The sequence below is a fragment of the Rutidosis leptorrhynchoides genome, chromosome 3 (genome assembly GCF_046630445.1).
Source record: "Rutidosis leptorrhynchoides isolate AG116_Rl617_1_P2 chromosome 3, CSIRO_AGI_Rlap_v1, whole genome shotgun sequence".
Classification (NCBI taxonomy): domain Eukaryota; kingdom Viridiplantae; phylum Streptophyta; class Magnoliopsida; order Asterales; family Asteraceae; genus Rutidosis; species Rutidosis leptorrhynchoides.
In genome coordinates, this window is record NC_092335.1 from 128,232,498 (window position 1) to 128,255,173 (window position 22,676).

The 22,676-nt window shown below is 34.0% G+C and overlaps 2 non-coding genes across 2 annotated transcripts; one reads left to right on the forward strand and one right to left on the reverse strand.

The window, feature by feature from the left end:
* Nucleotides 1-5,534: 5,534 nt before the first annotated feature.
* On the forward strand, nt 5,535-5,641 carry LOC139903141 (small nucleolar RNA R71). The gene has a single exon (XR_011777984.1). It is a non-coding gene; the product is annotated as a small nucleolar RNA R71 (small nucleolar RNA).
* Nucleotides 5,642-17,416: 11,775 nt separating this feature from the next.
* LOC139903377 (small nucleolar RNA R71) lies at nt 17,417-17,523 on the reverse strand. The gene has a single exon (XR_011778201.1). It is a non-coding gene; the product is annotated as a small nucleolar RNA R71 (small nucleolar RNA).
* Between the last annotated feature and the right edge of the window lie 5,153 nt (nt 17,524-22,676).

Consider the following 22,676-nt stretch of genomic DNA (forward strand, 5'->3'; position numbering starts at 1 on the left):
TCTTGAATCCATTTATAAAGTTTCTTCATTGAACTGTTAAAAATGGGTTCATCTAATTTCGTATCAACAACGGGGTTCTTTGTTATCGGGTCATCATTAGGTGTTTCTTCATCTTTTCCACACTTAGGCATTTTTATTGGTTCTACAGTTTTGGTTGGTGAAGATTGAAACTTTCAATTCACAAAGGTGACCGATTTATCACTATCCCTAAGTGTCATTCTACCTTCTCTTACATCAAAGAATGCCTCGGTGGTTGCTAAAAATGGGCGATCTAAAATCAGAGGAATATCAAGGTCTTCCTCCATATTAATAACTATGAAGTTTGCAACAAAGGTCAAACTTTCCACTTTAACAAGTAAATTATTGGCTATTCCAACCGGATGTTTAATGGTTTGGTCAAATAATTGAACACCTATTCTGGTTGGTCATAATTTACCCACACCTAGTCTTTTGTATAAGGAAAGAGGCATAACATTTGCACTCGCTCCTAAATCTGCAAGCCCATTATACATAGCACCATCATTAAGCAAGCAAGAAATGATAAATTCACCTGGGTCTCCTAATTTAGTAAGTAGAGTTGGTTTGTTAACCTTTTTCGGGTGATCTTTTCTTGGTTCTTTCACTTCTACTTGAACTTCTTGCTCACTTTTTTTTTGTTTCTTGGAATGGGAGGTTTATATAGAAATTCTTCTTCATCACTCCAATTTGAAATCTCTCCATCTTCCACTTTTGGTTTTTCATAAGTCGTTGAAAGCATATTTATGTTTTCACTCTGAGGGTTTTCTTTGGTGGTGAAATTATGATTAACTTCATTATCAACTTCCATCGGACCATGTATATAATGTTTAACTCTGTGACCATTAACTTTAAATTCAATCTCATTTGAATTTATTAACTCTATTATTCCGTATAGGAAAAATCTTTTGACTATGAATGGTCCAGACCATCTTGATTTCAATTTTCCAGGAAATAGCTTGAATCGTGAATTAAAAAGAAGAACTCGGTCTCCTTCCTTAAATTCTTTTGAACTTCTGATTCTTTTATCATGCCATTTATTCGTTCTTTCCTTATAGATTAACGAATTTTCATATGCATCGTGTCTTAATTCTTCTAATTCGTGTGGTTGACTTAACCGTAGACGTCCGGCTTCATGCAAATCAAGATTACATGTCTTCAAAGCCCAAAATGCTTTGTGCTCAATTTCTACTGGAAGATGACATGCTTTTCCGTAAACGAGTTTAAAAGGTGTGGTGCCAATTGGAGTTTTGTAGGCTGTTCGAAAAGCCAAGAGTGCATCCTCCAATTTCATGGACCATTCCTTCGGATTTGATCCTATAGTTTTCTCTAGAATGCGTTTTAATGCTCGGTTGGTATTTTCAACTTGTCCACTTGTTTGTGGATGATAAACGGTTGAGATTTTATGAGTTACTCCATATGTTTTGAGAACTTTATCAAGTTGATTATTACAAAATTGAGTACCCTGATCACTTATTAAAGCTTTCGGTGTTCCGAACCTTGCAAAAAGACGTTTTAAGAAGTTGACTACAACTCGTGCATCGTTAGTTGGGAGAGCTTGTGCTTCCGCCCATTTAGATACATAATCAATGGCAACGAGAATGTAGAGATTATTATGAGATTTTGGAAATGGACCCATAAAGTCAATACCCCAAACGTCAAATACTTCACATACTTGAATGACATTTTGTGGCATTTCATCATGTTGACTTATTTTCCCGGCCCTTTGACAAGCATCACATGATTTGCAAAAAAGGTGTGCGTCTTTGAAAATTGTAGGCCAATAGAATCCAGTGTCGTAAACTTTTCTTGCTGTGAGTTGAGGCCCATAATGCCCTCCTGTTGGTCCTGTGTGACAATGGTTTAAGATTTGACTAGCTTCATCTCCGAATAAGCATTGGCGTATTATTCCATCTGGACAACTTTTGAATAAATGTGGATCTTCCCAAAAATAGTGTTTTATATCACTAAAGAATTTCCCGATAATGATTTGCAAACCATGGAATTTCAGTATAATCGATCTTCAAAAGATATTCATCAGCAAAGTTATCTTGTATAGCCGGTTCATTTAGAACTTCTAATTCAGGATTTTCAAGGCGAGAAAGATGATCAGCGGCGAGATTTTCTGCTCCCTTTTTGTCTCGGATTTCAATATCGAACTCTTGTAAGAGTAAGATCCAACGGATTAATCTTGGTTTGGCATCTTGTTTTGAAAATAGGTATCTAAGAGCAGAATGGTCAGTATAGACCACCGTTTTTGCTAGAACGAGATATGAACGAAATTTGTCAAAAGCAAAGACAATAGCAAGGAGTTCTTTTTCAGTAGTTGTGTAATTTGTTTGTGCTCCTTGTAACGTCTTACTAGCATAATATATAGGTTGAAATCGTTTTTCAATTCTTTGACCTAAAACGGCTCCCATTGCAAAATCACTTGCATCGCACATGAGTTCAAATGGAAGATTCCAATTTGGAGTTATCATTATCGGCGCATTAGTGAGTTTTTCTTTAAGAATATTAAAAGATTTGATGCATTCATCTGAAAAGATGAATGGAGCATCTTTTTCTAGGAGTTTATTCATAGGAGTGGCAAATTTAGAAAAATCTTTTATGAAACGTCGGTAAAAACCGGCATGCCCTAGAAAACTCCTAACTCCTCTAACATTGGTGGGATGTGGAAGTTTAGCAATTACATCTACTTTAGCTTTATCCACTTCAGTTACTTCCTTTAAAATTTTATGACCAAGAACGATGCCTTCTTTAACCATGAAATGGCATTTCTCCCAATTAAGTACTAGATTTGATTGTTTGCATCTAATAAGCATTCGTTCAAGATTAACTAAACATTTTTCAAAAGTATCACCGAAGACTGAAAAGTCATCCATGAAAACTTCCATGCATTCTTCTATCATGTCGTGAAAAATCGCCATCATGCACCTTTGAAAGGTTGCAGGGGCGTTGCAAAGTCTAAATGGCAAGCGTTTGTAAGCAAAAGTACCATAAGGGCACGTGAAGGTGGTTTTCTCTTGGTCCTCGGGTGCGATTGGAATTTGAAAGTATCTGGAGAAACCGTCAAGAAAACAATAGTAACTGTTCCCAGCTAACCATTCCAACATTTGATCAATAAAAGGTAAGGGAAAGTGATCTTTTCTGGTGGCGTCATTTAAATTTCTATAATCAATACAAACACGCCATCCTGTTACAGTCCTAGTAGGAATAAGCTCATCTTTTTCATTTGTGATGACAGTCATGCCACCCTTCTTAGGTACGCATTGAACTGGGCTTACCCATGGACTATCAGAGATTGGATAAATTAAACCTGCATCTAGCAGTTTAATAATTTCTTTCTTAACAACATCTTGCATATTTGGATTTAGTCTTCGTTGGCGTTGCACATATATTTTATGACCTTCTTCCATAAGGATTTTATGTGTGCAATACGAAGGACTTATGCTTTTAATGTCATGAATCTTAAATGCAATAGCTGGTTTATGAGCTTTTAGCACAGAAATGAGTTAAGATTTTTCATTCGCCGTAAGAGAAGACGAGATTATTACAGGTAATTCAGATTCACCATGTAAATAAGCGTATTCGAAATGGTTTGGAAGTGGCTTTAACTCTAATATTGGTGGTTCTTCTATCGATGATTTATATCGATATTTGTCTTCCTCTTTTAACATTTGAAGTTCTTCTGTTGTTGGTTCGTATTCATTAGCCATGAGTGCGACTAACATTTCAGCTTCATCAATTGGTTCAGTTCCTTCTCTTAAATAACATTCTCCCTTTCCTTGTAATTCTGGAAATTCTTGTAACAATTCTGCTTGTGAATCTATAGTTTGAACATAATAACATGTATCATCTGCAGATTGGGGTTGTTGCATGGCTCTATCAACAGAAAAAGTAACACTCTCGTCCTCTATACTTAGGGTCAGTTTCTTACCAAACACATCTATTATTCCTTTAGCCGTGTTTAAGAATGGTCTTCCTAATATGAGAGGAACTCGAGAATCTTCTTCCATGTCCAGAATAACAAAGTCTACTGAAAATACTAAAGTACCAACTTTAACTACCATGTTCTCCATTATCCCTCTAGGATATTTTACTGATCGATCTGCTAGTTGTATACTTATTCTTGTTGGTTTCAATTCTCCGAGGTCTAGTTTAGCGTATAGTGAATATGGCATTAAATTTATACTAGCATTAAATTTATACTAGCACCTAAGTCTTCCAATGCTTCTATTGAATTAAGACTACCCAGAAAACATGGAATTGTGAAACTTCCTGGATCTGAGAGTTTTTCTGGTAGTTTATTCAACAGCACTGCAGAACAATTAGCATTCATTGTAACAGCTGAGAGTTCTTCCATTTTCTTTCTATTTGTGATTAGATCTTTCAGGAATTTAGCATATCTTGGCATTCCTAAAATCACATCAATGAAAGGAAGATTGACATTTATTTGCTTAAACATATCTAAGAATTTGGATTGCTCGGCTTCAAGTCTTTCTTTTCTCATTTTACTCGGGTAAGGAAGTGGTGTTTGTTATGGTTTAACATAAGGCTTTGCCGTAACTGTATTATCTTCATTAACCTTTTCAACTACCGGTTCTGTTTCCTTCTCTTGCTCAGGCTGTGGTGCCTGTGTAGTAGGAATAGAGTCATCAGAAATTACAGGTATTTCAGGTGGTTTGAGTGTAATACCACTTCTTGTGGTAATGGCTTTAGCTGTTTCATTTTAGGGGTTAGCATTTGTATCTCTAGGTAGACTCCCCGGTTTTCTTTCACCTATCAACCTTACTAGGTTACTTACTTCTTGTTCCAGATTTTGAATAGAAGCTTGTTGATTTCTAAATGCTTGAGCATTTTGTTCATTAGTTTGTTTTTGAGATGTGAAAAACTGCGTTTGAGATCCAACTAGCTTCGACATCATGTCTTCTAAATTTGGCTTTTTATCATCGATTTGTAGTGGTTTATTTGGAAAAATAGGTCTTCGCTGGTTGTAAGTATTGGTAGATACTTGTTGATTTCTAGGACCTTGTTGGTTGTTGTATGGAACATTTCGGTTATAATTCTGATTTTGATTGTAGTTTGGTCTTGGCGGTTGATAATTATTTTGATAATTATTTCCAGGCCTTTGGTTCATATATGAAACATTCTCTCTTTATTCCATTGTTTGTTCAATACCGAGACAATCTTTTGTCAAATGTGGTCCTCCACACTGCTCACAACTAATTCGTATTGCGTAAATATCTTTAGTCATCTTTTCCATTCGTCTTTCAAAAGCATCTAACTTTGCGGAAATGGATTCAAAGTCATGGCTAGAATCGGCTCTAGCCGCTTTAGATGAACGAGGAATATCTTTTTCCTGATGCCACTCATGTGAGTGGGAGGCTGTGTTATCAATAATTTTATAAGCTTCAGTTGCGATTTTCTTCATAATGGAACCACCAGCTGCTATGTCGATGTCTTTTCGTGTAGTAATATCGCATCCTTGGTAGAATATTTGTACTATTTGATAAGTGTCTAAGCCATGTTGAGGACATCCTCTCAACAACTTTTCAAATCTTGTCCACGCCTCATATAAAGTTTCATTTGGCTTTTGTGTGAACGTAACAATTTCTCCTTGAAGTCTCACGGCTTTAGATGCCGGAAAGAATCTTTTAAGAAAATTTTCAACTAAAACGTCCCATGTATCAATCGCCCCTTCAGGTAATGATTCTAACCAATCTTTGGCTTCTCCCTTTAAAGTCCAGGGAAATAACATGCGATTGATCTGTTCATCCTCAACTTCTCTGATTTTGAATAGAGTACAAATCCTATTAAAGATTCGAAGATGTTCGTTTGGATCTTCCTACGGCGTACCACTAAATTGGCATTGATTAGTTACCATGTGTAGGATTTGTCTTTTGATTTCATAATCCGGTGCATTAATGTCTGGTTGAGTAATTGCGTGACCTTGGCCCGTGCGTGTGGCTCTCATTCGATCTTCCATACTTAGAGGTTCCTGATTTTCCATGATTGAATTTGTTGAATCTGAATCACCAGAGGATTCTGATTTAATAGTTTCTTCCTCTACAATCTCTGGTTGAATGATTTGTGGTTTAGGAGGAATAATTAGTGGTTCAGGATCTCTGAATTGTCCTTGAATATCCTCCGGGTTCTCAATTGTGAGGTCGGGTTCAAAAAATGGATTATCGGAAATTTGAATTGGAGTACTTGTTCGACTTGATGATGATTCTAAAGAAAAATCAACGACGACGATATTGGCTAGATGTCTTGATCGAGTTACAGGAGGTGAACGTATGAAAGGTGGTGAACGTTTTGCTCGGTGCATTCACTGAATATCCTATTAGTTATAAAGATAAAAAAAATTATTAAAGTTATCAAATTAATAGACTTTTCTGATTTTGCCCACGTTTCGAATAGCCAATAGATGCAGCAGGTAGCCAGGACCCTTTAAATCGGAAGCCCACAACTCGCCACTAACAAATCCAACTATTACTACGAACCAGAAAATTTTGGATGTCTATCAATTTAACCGCTTAAAATAATTTTTCTTTTTTCGTCGAGATTTAAAAAAAATATAGAAAATTCTATGTCCTAAAAACTAGAGCGTACAAATGAGAAAGAAAAAGAGTGCGTCGAAAAACAAGAATCGAAAAACAAACGTCGAAAAACAAAAATAAGAAGGTAAAGCGTCGAAACTTAAAAGCCTAAAAACTAACAATTAAAACTTACGTCTAAAGGTATTAAACTTAAAAGGAATTCTAAACGGAAAACGGCAATAACTTAAAAAGGAACTAAAATCTATAAATTATTAAAGCGATAAGTGACGTCGTAAAATTCTAAAGCGCCTAAGTCTTAATCTAAAGAAAGAGTACTTAAGGGATTTTACGGCAAAGCCTAAAAATCTAGAAATATAAGATTAACTACGACAAAAACTAATTTAAAACTAATTACGAACGATAAATTATACAATTATTACGAATAAAACGATTAAAAAGATACGAAATATAAAAATAAAACTTAAAGTTATAAAAGTACAATTTTTTATAAAAAAATTATTTTTATATTATTTATTTTATAAAAGTATTAGTTTTTTATTTAATAAAACTAATTAAAACAAATTAAGTAATAAAACTAAAACTAATTAATATTTTAATTATACCCTAAATCTAATTAATTAATAATAATAATTATTAATTACAAACCCTAATCCGTACAAATTTAAGGATTAGACGTGTCAGGCTTTACCATGCGGTCGCATGGGTTTAACCTTGCCTACTCATACGATCGCATGGGTGTGCAGACTCTGAATGATGCAGGCCAAAATATGTAGGTTCAATGGTTTTTTTTTACTCTTTTTAATTTATAGAAAATATAATATAACTTAACTAAAACTAAAAAAAATTACTTATTAGTTTTTATAACTCTTAATAAAAAATATGAACTTTTTAATTTAAACACTTAAAGTTATAGATATATATTTTTCTTTTCTTTCTTTTTATTTTTGTTTTTAATATTTAAAACTTCTATATTTTTTTTTAAATGGCTTAAAACTTAATAACAATTTTTTATATCGTTTCGCTTCGGTGTTGTCCCCGGCAGCGGCGCCAAAAATACTTGATGTGTGCGAGGGGTAGTACAAAATACTATTATATTTTATTACGAAATACTATTAAATACGATACAATTTGCACAAGTTATTTATTTATTTATTGAATGGAATATACCTAAATCTTGCTACAACACTTATAGGCAGTGTACCTAATCGTAGAGTAGTGTAGTTTTTAGTAAGTCCGGTTCGTTCCACAGGGATACAGCTAAGTTTAACGCTATATTTTTTTTACAACTATATTTGTATATAAGTAGTAGTATTATTATTATAAAAGGGGGAGGGGGGGGGGGGTTTACCTTTTAGTAACCGATTTGTCAATTTTATGTCTTAAGTCACAATTAAAACCTAATGTAAAATATTAAATATAAATATTACTTAATTTAAAGCGTAAAGTAAATGACGATAAATAAAAGTGCGATAAATAAAATTGCAATAATTTAAAGTACGATAAATAAAATAATGATAAATAAAATGACGATAAATAAAAGTACGATGAGATATAAATTAAGAGAATTATGCTTATTTAAACTTCTGTAATCATGATGTTTGACGTGTTGATTTTAATTTATTACCATGGGTTAATTGTCCTTTATCCTGGATTATTCGATATGTCCATCTGGTTTTGTCCATAATAGTCCATCGGTCATAATTATAAAGTGCGAGAGTCTTCGTCAAATTAACCTTATCCCCGAAGTCAAATATTCCAACTAATTGGGGACTTAAACTGTAACAAGGTCTTAATACTTTATTTAATGAATACACCAGGTTATCAACTGCGTGTAATCCAAGGTTTTAATACTTTGTTAGCAATTACACCAATTACCCTTGAATGTAATCCACCCCTATTTTAATGAGTCCTGTGAGTATTAATCCATCCCCGTATCCGGTCAAATGAATAATTATTAGTATTTATAGATATCCCACCCACCGTACCCAGTCAAGCGTATGTGGTTATTTATAAATACGTCAAACTATAAATCTCTATATTAAATCAACGAGATATCATTTAATTAATATACAGCCCATTAATAGCCCATAGTCTAATTTCCACAAGTGTCGGTCTTTTGTTCAAACCCCAATTATGGTCCAAAGCCCAATAATCCCGTCTTAATATTTAGTCCAACATCACGATTACTTCGGCTTAAATAAACATAATAATAACTTAGCTACGAGACATTAATTTAAAAAGGTTGAACATAACTTACAATGAGTACTAATCGCGTAGTGTTACACAGACAGAAATTCGACTTACAAACTTAAAAAATTCGCCACTATAACCTTATTATTATTAACTTAATATTAAAATTATAATTATAAAATATAAATATAAATATATATTGAGAGATAGAGAGTAATTGATTGAATATGGTGTGTCTAAAACTCGTCGATCAAACTGCCTTTTTATAGGACCTGACTCACTACAGTAACCCATGCGATCGCATGGGTTTAGGCCTTCATAGCCATGCGATCGCATGGCAGCCTTTTCCTGTTCCAAATGCTTCCAAAACGTGGGCTGCTGCGAATTATATATTATATAATATAATATATATAATTTTATATAATTATATATATATATATATATATATATATTATATTATATTCATATGCATAGTATACTTGTAATTTTAGCTCCGTTGAGTCGCGCGTTGATAGTTGGTTCAGGTCTCTGTTCCGGATTTTCGAACGTCCTTTCGTACGATTTAATATCTCGTACTTTGCGTTTCGCGGCTCGTACTCTTGTAACTTTTAAACGTTTCTCAGCAATAATTTGAACCACTTGGATTGTACTTTGTACTTTTTAGCTTTTTGGTCGTTTGCGTCTTCAAATCGTTGAATCTGTCTTTTGTCTTCACCTTTTATTATTTAAACGAATATCACTTGTAAATAGAACAATTGCAACTAAAAGCTTGTCTTTCTTGAGGATAATGCTATGAAATATATGTTCGTTTTTAGCATTATCATATTCCAACAAAATATCGTGGATAAGCTAGGATTCGGTTCTGATGTCTTATGAATTAGGTGGTTTAAATATCGGGTCTTTGAAAAATAAAAATCTTGCCTTACTTGGAAAATGGTGGTGGAGGTTCAGAGTCGAAAATAATGCTTTATGGGTTAGGGTTATCAAAAGTATATATGGTGACGATGGTGGTCTCACCTACAACTCTCCTATTAATGGTAAATGTCTCTCTTGCACTTGGGCCACCATCATAAAGAACGGTAGATTTTTAGACTCGAGAGATATTACGTTTACATCTTCCTTTAAAATACTAATTTCTAATGGTAAAACAACTAGTTTTTGGAATGAATATTGGTTAGAGGATGTTAAGCTTAAAGATACATATAACCGACTTTTTCGATTAGAATTCAACAAAAATGCAACAATCCGTGATCGAGTCCGGTGGGAAAATAATGTCCTTATTACTAATTGGTGTTGGTCCCGTGAAATCTCTGGTAGACTTCATGGGGATCTCACCAATCTAACTCTCTATATAGTTTTGTTCCTTATAAGAGGCACAACGATGAATGGTCTTAGGCTTTAGCATCACATGGTCGGTTCTCAATGAAGGATCTATCGTATATTATCGAACCTGATAGTATAACGGTTGGTACTATTGCGGCTGAAACTCTGACCAATAAACTGGTACCTTTAAAAATTGTTATTTTCATTTGGAGAGCAAGACGCAACATGATCCCGTTCCGTGTTGAACTCGACAAGAGAGGAGTCGACCTTGATTCCATTCGCCGCCCAGTTTGTGATGACAACCTGGAACATGTAGAACATGTACTCTGTTAGTGTAAATTCGCAAATGATATATGGAACAGACTCTTCAAGTGGTGGAAAATCAAGATTCCTTCAAACTTCACTTTGGACAAATTACTTTCGGGTAATTGTTATAAATTCTCATCAGCCCTCGGTAGAAGCATATGCCAAGGGGTCATATGGATCACATGTTATTTCATTTGGAATAATAGAAACGCGATTGTGTTTAATAATACCAAAAAGGTGTTGTGGTCATGATAAATGAAATCCAAGTGAAGAGCTATGATTGGGTCACAAATCGATTAAACAGGCCCTGCATAGATTGGAATGGCTGGCTTGATTCTCCCTTAGATTTCGATGTTTCTATCTCTAACAGATGTGGCATTGGTTAACGTTGATACTGACTAATTTGCTGCAATTTTTATATACTCGTGGCTGCATGTCTGCAGCTGCATTCGACCATCAAAGTACTCGTGTAAATGTTTTCCCTTAATTCTTAGTTCTTCGTGTCATCAGCAACAATTAGCTCAATTAGTAGCGGATAAGGGGTCTAAATGGGTGGGTCTTGGGTTACTTTGTTGCTGAATTCAGCACTGTATCCCTTGAATTGCTCAGCTTGTTTTCAAGTCAGGTCCCCTTCGTGTGCCTTTGAGCTTTTGGCTGCTGCTTTATGCTGTAAAAAGTATGTATTATGCTACTCGTTTGTGCAGTTCATGATATTAATAAAATTTCCTGCTTTTAAAAAAAATTAGGGGAGGATGTAATGATACGAACTCATATTCTTTTTTTGAAAAACTTACTTGAATGGTCCCTGTGTTTTACATCATATTTCGCCGGGAGTCCCTGAATTTATATTTTGACTTGATTAGTCCTTGTGATTTACAAATGTTACGTAAACGGACCCTCTGCAAAACGTCCGTCCAAGTCAACCGTTAAGTATTAGCATGTGTCAAGCACATGAGGGTAGTTTTGTCATTTTACCTCGTAAAATTACTTGAGTGGTCCCTGTGTTTTACAAAAATTACTTAAGTGGTCCCTGTATTTTACAAAATATTTCAAGCAGGGTCCTTTTGTTATTTTTAACTTAGGTTGTCCTTGTGTTTTACACAATATTTCATGTGTTTTCGATTCGCACTTTCTATCACGTTTACTATTCAGGTTTTGGTTCGCGTTTTCGATTTGCATTTTCTATTCGAATTTTCGATTTCATTTCGCATTATCGAATCGCGTTTTGGGTTCACTTTATTGTTTAACATTTTTTCATATTTTAATTTCGTGTCTTCGTTTAATGTTTCAGTTCTCTTTTTCAGTTCACATTTTTTGGTTTGCGTTTTCGGTTCGCGTTTCAACGCAGATTTTTGATTTTACTCCTCGTTATCGAATCGCGTTTCCGATTCCCGGTACCGTTTCACTTTTTTTGCATTTTCTTTCGTGTTTTCTTTCCGATTCGAGTTTTCGATTGGCATTTCGAAAAAATGTGAAATGATACCGGGAATCGAAAATGCGATTAGATAACGAGAAGTGAAATCGAAAATCTGCGTTGAGAACGTGAATCGAAAACGCAAACCAAAAACGCGAACTGGAAAAAAGAAATGAAAACGTGAAACGTAAACACGAAATGAAAATGCGAAAAAATGTGAAACGATAAAGGGAACCCAAAACGCGATTCGATAACACGAAATGAAATTGAAAATTCTAATCGAAAATGCGAACCGAAAACGTGAACCGACACGTGAATCGTAAACGTGAAATGAAAACACAAATTGAAAACACATGAAATATTGTGTAAAACACATGGACCACCTAAGTCAAAAAATAACACAAGGACTCTGCTTGAAATGTTTGGTGAAACACAAGGACCACTTAAGTAATTTTTTGAGGTCAAATGACAAAACTACCCTCATGTAATTGGCACATGCCAATACTTAACGGTTGACTTGGATGGACGTTTGCAGAGGGACCACTTACGTAACATTTGTAAACTACAAGGACCAGTCAAGTCAAAATAGAATTAAGGGACTCCCGGCGAAATATGATGTAAAACACAGGGACCATTCAAGTAATTTTTTCTTTTTCTTTTTTTTGCAAAGCTGAAACTTTATTAATCGCCTAATAGAATGAAACAACCAAGATCATCTAGAACACCAAAAGCATGCGTGCTATCTCACATATGATTTTCGAGCATGCATAACACGATCAATAGCGATTTGGATTCTTGGAAAGTTAACTTAAAGAATACTGTTTTATAAGGGGTAGTTGGAACTTGGAAGCAATTTTAAGGGTGTAATTGTTTTTTTATTTGAAAGGCAAATATAAATTTTCTTACTCAACTTCTCAAATTACATTGGACAGTTTACACCATCTATTCTATATACATACAATGTGTTACAAGGTGTCAAGGTGACAACTTGCAATATGAATCTCACACTCTACTCAACCTTTATTCTAGAAAAACTTGGGGATTGTGAATCTAATTATGCCAGTCGATAACCTTGTCCTTGCACCTCTTCGAGATCCATTCATGGCTTTTGACTTGGATTTCATTGAGTTCCACCGGTACATTCCAAGTCATGTTTGATTACAGTTTTTCCAAATAAGATAGCAACTTAACCACAAAATCGCTTGCCAAATATCTTTACCCACACTTGAATTCGCATGCCCCGTGTCCGAGAAAAACTCCCCCATGTTACGGGGATTAAAGTTACCGCCGCCCTACCACATGAACACTTTGTTCCATACGTCAATGACATGTTTTCATAAGAAGAGGGAGTGACCAACCGTTTCGATGTCGTCATCACAAAGTGGATACCGTACCGAATGTAAATCAATCCCTCTCTTATCTAATTGATAATGCTAAAAATGAACACATATTTCATAGCATTATCCTTCAAGAAAGACAAGCTTTTAGTTGCAATTGTTCTATTTCGAAGTGATATTCGTTTAACTAATAAAAGGTGAAGACAAAAGACAGATTCGACGATTTAAAGACGCAAATGACCAAAACGCTAAAAAGTACAAAGTACAATCCAAGTGGTTCAATTTATTGATAAGAAACGTCTCAAAATTACAAAAGTACAAGCCGCAAAACGCAAAGTACAAGATATCTAAGCGTACGAAACGACGTTCGAAAATCCGGAACCGAGACATGAACCCACTATCAACGCGCGACGCAACGGACCTAAAATTACAAATTAACTATGCACATAAATATAATATAATATATAATTAATTATGTAAATTATATATATTATATTTATATATTAAATAAATAAATGTCGGCAAGCTAGGATCCAAATCCTGCGTGAGCTGGAATTCGAAGATCCGCACTCGCGGAGCTGTGAGGAACAAATCCTCAGCACTCGCAGAGCACACCAGGGCCCAAATCCCACTATAAAAGGCGATACAATTCGATGAAATATTTACACCATCTTCAATCTTCCTTCTGTAAACATATATATATATATATATATATATATATATATATATATATATATATATATTTATAATTATAATTTTAATTTAAGTTTAATAATAATAAGGTTATTATAGCGAGTGTTTTAAGGTTTTGTAAGTCAAAATTCTGTCCGTGTAACACTACGCGATTAATACTCATTGTAAGTTATGTTCAACCTTTTTAAATTAATGTCTCGTAGCTAAATTATTATTATGTTTATTTAAGCCGAAGTAATCGTGATGTTGGACTAAATATTAAGACGGGGTTATTGGGCTTTGGACCATAATTGGGGTTTGGACAAAAGACCGACACTTGTGGAAATTGGACTATGGGCTATTAATGGGCTTTATATTTGTTTAACTGAATGATAGTTCGTTAATTTAATATAGAGATTTACAATTTGATGTATCTATAAATAACCACATACACTCGATCGGACACGATGGGTGGGATATTTATAAATACTAATAATTGTTCATTTAACCGGACACGGGAATGGATTAAAAGTCAATGGACTCATTAAAAAGGGGTGGATTACATACAAGGACACTTGGTGTAATTGTTAACAACGTATTAAAACCTTGGGTTACACGCTGTCGATAACCTGGTGTAATCATTAACAAAGTATTAAGACCTTGTTACAGTTTAAGTCCCCAATTAGTTGGAATATATGACTTCGGGTATAAAGTTAATTTAACGAGGACACTCGCACTTTATATTTATGACTGATGGACCATTATGGACATAAATCAGATGGACGTATCAAATGATCCAGGACAAAGGACAATTAACCCTTGGTAATAAATTAAAATCAACACGTCAAACATCATGATTACGGAAGTTTAAATAAGCATAATTCTCTTAATTTATATTTCATCGTACTTTTATTTACCGTCATTTATTTATTGCACTTTTAATTATCGTACTTTTAATTATCGCACTTTTATTTATCGTCATTTACTTTACGCTTTAAATTAAGTTGTATTTATATTTAATATTTTACATTAGGTTTTAATTGTGACTTAAGTCATAAAATCAACAAACCAGCCACTAAACGGTAAAAACCTCCCTTTTATAATAATAATAATACTACTTGAAGAAAAAATCATTCCTCGAGCTAATAATAATGTTGAAACTTTGAGGAATAAGTTGGATCCAAAAAAGATTGAGGTATTTGTTTGGCGGGCTAGGAGGAAAAGACTACCAAATATAGTGTTTAAAATATATATAGCGTTAAACTCATGTAGCTCCCTGTGGAACGAACCGGACTTACTAAAAACTACACTACTCTACGATTAGGTACACTGCCTATAAGTGTTGTAGCAAGGTTTAGGTATATCCATTCAATAAATAAATAAATAACTTGTGTAAAATTGTATCGTATTTAATAGTATTTCGTAGTAAAAATAATAGTATTTCGTACTACACCTCACACACATTAAGTATTTTTGGCGCCGCTGCTGGGACTTCATCAACACCGAAGCGAAACGCTATATAAAAAAAAGAGAGATTTTTTTAATCTATTTTTGTAAAAATATATTTTATATAAGTTTTAAAATTTAAAAACATAAATATATATATATATATATATATATATATATATATATATATATATATATATATATATATATATATATATATATATATATATATATATATATATATATATATATATATATATATATATATATATATATAAATATCTATATTTTTAAGTGTTTAAATTAAAAAGTCTATATTTTTTTTACTTTTGTTAAAAGTTATATAAAAAAAAACTAATAAGTAATTTTTGTTAAAATATAAGTTTTACTTAAATTATATTTTTTAAAAACTAATATCAGAAAAAGAAAATAAAAATAAAAATATAAAAAAAATATTTTACGCTGAACCTGCATATTTTGGCCTGCATCAATCTGAGACTGCGTAACTCTGCACTCGCGGAGCGTTTCTGGCACGTGGCACCGTACTCGCGGAGCCGTCTGACAGGTCAAACCCTCAGCCTGCATTTATTACGAAATTAGGGTAATAATTTAATTATTATTAATTATAATTAGGGTTTAATTAAATATTAATTAGTTTATCTTATTTTTAATTTTAGTTTTAATTAATATTATTAAGTATAATAATTATTATTAAATATATAGAATAATATTTTTATAAAAATAATATTTTTTTATAAAAATTGTATTTTTATAACTTTAGTTTTATTTTTAACTTTTGTATCTTTATTGATTTAATTTGTAATTTATATTTATCGTTCGTAATTAGTTTTAAGATTAGTTTTTGCCGTAGTATTTTATATTCCTAAATTTTTAGGCTTTGCCATGAAATCCCTTAAGTGCTTTTTCTTAGATTAAGATTTAGGCGCTTTAGAATTTTACGACGTCGCTTATCGCCTTAGTTTTAAATAGATTTTAGTGCTTATTTAAGTTATTGCCGTTTTGGATATTGAATTCCTTTAAGCTTTAATACCTTTAGACGCAACTTTTAATATTTAATTTTTAGACTTTTAGGTTTCGACGCTTTACTTTCTTTTTATTATTTTTCGACCTTTTATTTTTCGACGTTTTTCGACGTACTCTTTTTCTTCCTCTTATTTATCGACGCTCTAGTTTCTAGGACATAGATTTTATCTTCAAAATTTCGACGAAAAAAAATTATTTTAAGCGGTTAAATTAATAGACATCCAAAATTTTTTGGTTCGTAGTAATAGTTGGATTTGTTAGTGGCGAGTTGCCGGCTTCCGATTTAAAGGGTCCTGGCTACCTGCTGCATCTATTGGCTATTCAAAACGTAGGCAAAATCAGAAAAGTCTATTAATTTGATAACTTATATATTTTTTTATTTTTATAACTAATAAGATATTCAGTGAATGCACCGAGCAAAACGTTCACCACCTTTCATACGTTCACCTCCTGTAACTCGAACAAGACATCTAGCCAATATTGTTGCCATTGATTTTTCTTTAGAATCGTCATCTAGTCGACTAAGTACTCCAATTCAAATTTTCAATAATCCATTTTTTGAACCCGACCTCACAATTGAGAACCCGGAGGATATTCAAGAACAATTCAGAGATCCTGAACCACTAATCATTCCTCCTGAACCACAAATAACTCATCCAGAGATTGTCAAGGAAGAAACCATTAAATCAGAATCCTCTAGTGATTCAGATTCAACAAACTTAATCATGAAAAATCAGGAACCTCTAAGTATGAAAGATCGAATGTGAGCTACACGCACTGGCCAAGGCCATGCAATTACTCAACCAGACATTAATGCGCCAGATTATGAAATCAAAGGATAAATCCTACACATGGTAACTAATCAATGCCAATTTTGTGGTACGCCGAAGGAAGATCCAAACAAACATCTTCGTACCTTTAATAGGATCTGTACTCTATTTAAAATCAGAGAAGTTGAGGATGAACAGATCTATCTCATGTTATTTCCATGGACTTTAAAGGGAGAAGCCAAAGATTGGTTAGAATCGTTACCTGAAGGGGCGATTGATACATGGGATGTTTTAGTTGAGAAATTTCTTAAAAGATTCTTTCCGGTATCTAAGGCCATGAGACTTCAAGGAGAAATTGTTACGTTCACACAAAAGCCAAATGAAACTCTATATGAGGCGTGGACAAGATTTAGAAAGTTGTTGAGAGGATGTCCTCAACATGGTTTAGACACTTATCAAATAGTACAAATATTCTACCAAGGATGCGACATTACTACACGAAAAGACATCGACATAGCAGCGGGTGGTTCCATTATGAAGAAAACCACAACTGAAGGTTACAAAATTATTGATAACACTGCTTCCCACTCACATGAGTGGCACCAGGAAAAAGATATTCCTCGTTCATCTAAAGCGGCTAGAGCCGATTCTAGCCATGACTTTGATTCCATTTCTGCAAAGATAGATGCTTTCGAGAGACGAATGGAAAAGATGACTAAAGATATTCACGCAATACGAATTAGTTGTGAGCAGTGCGGAGGACCACATTTGACAAAAGATTGTCTCAGTATTGAACAAACAATGGAACAAAGAGAGAATGTTTCATACATGAACCAAAGGCTTGGAAATAATTATTAGAATAATTATCAACCGCCAAGACTAAACTACAATCAAAATTAGAATTATAACCGAAATGTTCCATACAACAACCAACAAGGTCCTAACAATCAACAAGTATCTAATAGTACTTACAACCAGCAAAGACCTATTTTTTCAAATAAACCACCACAAACCGATGATAAAAAGCCAAATTTAGAAGATATGATGTCGAAGCTAGTTGAATCTCAAACTCAATTTTTCACATCTCAGAAACAAACTAATGAACAAAATGCTCAAGAATTTAGAAATCAACAAGCTTCTATACAAAATCTGGAACAAGAAGTGAGCAACCTAGCAAGGTTGATAGGTGAAAGAAAACCAGGGAGTCTACCTAGCGATACAAATGCTAACCCCCGAAATGAAACAGCTAAAGCCATTACCACGAGAATTGGTATTACACTTAAACCACCTGAAATACCTGTTATTTCTGATGACTCTATTCCTACTACACAGGCACCACAATCTGAACAAGATAAGGAAAAAGAACCGGTAGTTGAAAAGGTTAATGAAGATAACACAGTTAAGGCTAAACCTTATGTTAAACCATACCAACCACCACTTCCTTACCCGAGTAAAATGAGAAAAGAAAGACTTGAAGTCGAGCAATCCAAATTCTTGGATATGTTTAAACAAATGAATGTCAATCTTCCTTTCATTGATGTGATTTCAGGAATGCCAAGATATGCTAAATTCCTGAAAGATCTAATCACAAATAGAAAGAAAATGGAAGAACTCTCGGCTATTACAATGAATGCTAATTGTTCTGTAGTGCTGTTGAATAAGATAGCAGAAAAATTATCAGATCCAGGAAGTTTCACAATTCCATGTTTTCTGGGTAGTCTTAGTTCAATAGAAGCATTGGCAGACTTAGGTGCTAGTATAAATTTAATGCCATATTCATTATACGCTAAACTAGACCTTGGAGAATTGAAACCAACACGAATAAGCATACAACTAGCCGATCGATCAGTAAAATATCCTAGAGGGATAATGAAGAATATGCTAGTTAAAGTTGGTACTTTAGTATTTCCAGTAGACTTTGTTATTCTGGACATGGAAGAAGATTCTCGAGTTCCTCTTATATTAGGAAGACCATTCTTAAACATGGCTAAAGCAATAATAGACGTGTTCGGTAAGAAACTTACCCTAAGTATAGAGGACGAGAGTGTTACCTTTTCAGTTGATAGAGCCATGCAACAACCGCAATCTGTAGATGATACATGTTATTATATCAAACTATAGATTCACATGCAGAATTGTTACAAGAATTTCCAGAATTACAAGGAACAGGAGAATGTTCTTTAGGAGAAGGAACTGAACCAATTGATGAAGCTGAAATATTAGCTACACTTATGGCTAATGAATATGAACCAACAAAAGAAGAACTTCAAATGCTAAAAGAGGAAGACAGATATCGATACAAATCATCGATAGAAGAACCACCGATATTAGAGTTAAAGCCATTTCCAAACCATTTGGAATACGCTTATTTACATGGTGAATCTGAATTACCTGTAATAATATCATCTTCTCTTACGGAAAATGAAAAATCTCAACTCATTTCTGTGCTAAAAGCTCATAAACCAGCTATTGCATGGAAGATTCATGACATTAAAGGCATAAGTCCTTCGTATTGCACACATAAAATCCTTATGGAAGAAGGTCATAAAACATATGTGCAACGCCAACGAAGACTAAATCCAAATATGCAAGATGTTGTTAAGAAAGAAATTATTAAACTGCTAGATGCAGGTTTAATTTATCCAATCTCTGATAGTCCATGGGTAAGCCCAGTTCAATGTGTACCTAAGAAGGGTGGCATGACTGTCATCAAAAATGAAAAAGATGAGTTTATTCCTACTAGGAGTGTAACAGGATGGTGTGTTTGTATTGATTATAGAAAATTAAATGACGCCACCAGAAAAGATCACTTTCCCTTACCTTTCATTGATCAAATGTTGGAAAGGTTAGCTGGGAATAGTTACTATTGTTTTCTTGACAGTTTCTCCGGATACTTTCAAATTCCAATAGCACCCGAGGACCAAGAGAAAACCACCTTCACGTGCCCTTATGGTACTTTTGCTTACAAACGCATGCCATTTGGACTTTGCAACACCCCTGCAACTTTTCAAAGGTGCATGATGGCGATTTTTCACGACATGATAGAAGAATGCATGGAAGTTTTCATGGATGACTTTTCAGTCTTCGGTGATACTTTTGAAACATGTCTAGTTAATCTTGAATGAATGCTTATTAGATGCTAACAATCAAATCTAGTTCTTAATTGGGAGAAATGCCATTTCATGGTTAAAGAAGGCATCGTTCTTGGTCATAAAATTTCAAAGGAAGGAATTGAAGTGGATAGAGCTAAAGTAGATGTAATTGCTAAACTTCCACATCCCACCAATGTTAGAGGAGTTAGGAGTTTTCTAGGACATGCCAATTTTTACCGACGTTTCATAAAAGACTTTTCTAAAATTGCCACTCCTATGAATAAACTCCTAGAAAAGGATGCTCTATTCATCTTTTCAGATGAATGCATCAAATCTTTTAATATTCTTAAAGAAAAAATCACTAAAGCGCCGATCATGATAACTCCAAATTGGAATCTACCATTTGAACTCATGTGCGATGCAAGTGATTTTGCAATGGGAGCCGTTTTAGGTCAAAGGATTGAAAAACGATTTCAACCTATATATTATGCTAGTAAGACGTTACAAGGAGCACAAACGAATTACACAACTACTGAAAAAGAACTCCTTGCTATTATCTTTGCTTTTGACAAATTTCGTTCATATCTTTTTCTAGCTAAAACGGTGGTTTATACCGACCATTCTGCTCTTAGATACCTATTTTCAAAACAAGATGGCAACCCATGATTAATCCGTTAGATCTTACTCTTACAAGAATTTGATATTGAAATACGAGACAAAAAGGGAGCAGAAAATCTCGCCGCTGATCATCTTTCTCGCCTTGAAAATCCTGAATTAGAAGTTCTAAATGAATTGGCCATACAAGACAACTTTCCTGATGAATATCTATTGAAGATCGATTATAATGAAATTCTATGGTTTGCAGACTATGCAAACTACTTAGTATGTGGATTCCTTGAAAAAGGGTTGTCGTACCAAAAACGAAAGAAATTATTTAGTGATATAAGACACTATTTCAAGGAAGATCCACATTTATTCAAAAGTTATCCCGATGGAATAATACGCTGATGCGTATTCGAAGATGAAGCTAGTCAAATCTTAAACCATTGTCACACATGACCAACAGGAGGGCATTATGGGCCTCAACTCACTGCAAGGAAAGTCTACGACGCTGGATTCTATTGGCCTACAATTTTTAAAGACGCACACCTTCTTTGTAAATCCTGTGATGCATGTCAAAGGGCCGAAAAAATAAGTCAACGTGATGAAATGCCACAAAATGTCATTCAAGTATGTGAAGTATTTGACGTTTGGGGTACTGACTTTATGGGTCCATTTCCAAAATCTCATAATAATCTTTACATTCTCGTTGCCATTGATTATGTATCTAAATGGGCGGAAGCACAAGCTCTTCCAACTAACGATGCACGAGTTGTAGTTAACTTTTTAAAACGTCTTTTTGCAAGGTTCGGAACACCAAAAGCTTTAATAAGTGATCGGGGTACTCATTTCTGTAATAATCAACTTGAGAAAGTTCTTAAAAGATATGGAGTAACTCATAAAATCTCAACCGCTTATCATCCACAAACAAGTGGACAAGTTGAAATACCAACCGAGCTTTAAAATGTATTCTAGAGAAAACCATAGGATCAAATCCGAAGGAATGGTCCATGAAATTGAGGATGCACTCTGGGCTTTTAGAACAGCCTACAAAAGTCCAATTGGAACCACACCTTTTAAACTCATTTACGGAAAAGCATGTCACATTCCAGTAGAAATTGAGTACAAAGCATTTTGGGCTTTGAAGACATGTAATCTTGATTTGCATGAAGCTGGACGTCTACGATTAAGTCAATTAAACGAATTAGAAGAATTAAGACATGATGCATATGAAAATTCATTAATCTATAAGGAAAGAACGAAGAAATGGCATGATAAAAGAATCGGAAGTTCAAAAGAATTTAAGGAAGGAGACAGAGTTCTTCTTTTCAATTCATGATTCAAGCTATTTCCTGGAAAATTGAAATCAAGATGGTCTGGACCATTCATAGTCAAAAAAGTTTTCCCGTACGGAACAGTAGAGTTAATAAATTCAAATGGGATTGAATTTAAAGTTAATGGTCACAGAGTTAAACATTACATAGATAATCCAATGGAAGTTGAAGATGAAGTTAATCACAATTTCGACACCACAGCTAACTAAGTGTGGGAAGATTTGAATCTTTTAAGGGTTATATGAATTTCTGTTAGAGTTAGATGTTCTGTTTTCGTGTAGTTCTCGAGAATGGAATCCGAATGGTCTTTCCCTAACAGACCCTAAAAAACTAGTCTTCTCCCTCCATTCTGAATTTTTATTTCTTTTAGGTTTTACGAGATGAAGAATTCCTTTGATCTGAACCATGGTCTACTACTACATGCTATGATTACTAAACGTAATAATAACATCTTCCCGAGTGAACTGGTATCATTCATAAGAGGTAAAATGGACGAAGTAAGGAGAGAACTCAGGAACAATCATAATAATATACATTTTGGTAAAGGAAAGTCAAAATTCGCAACAAAAAGGA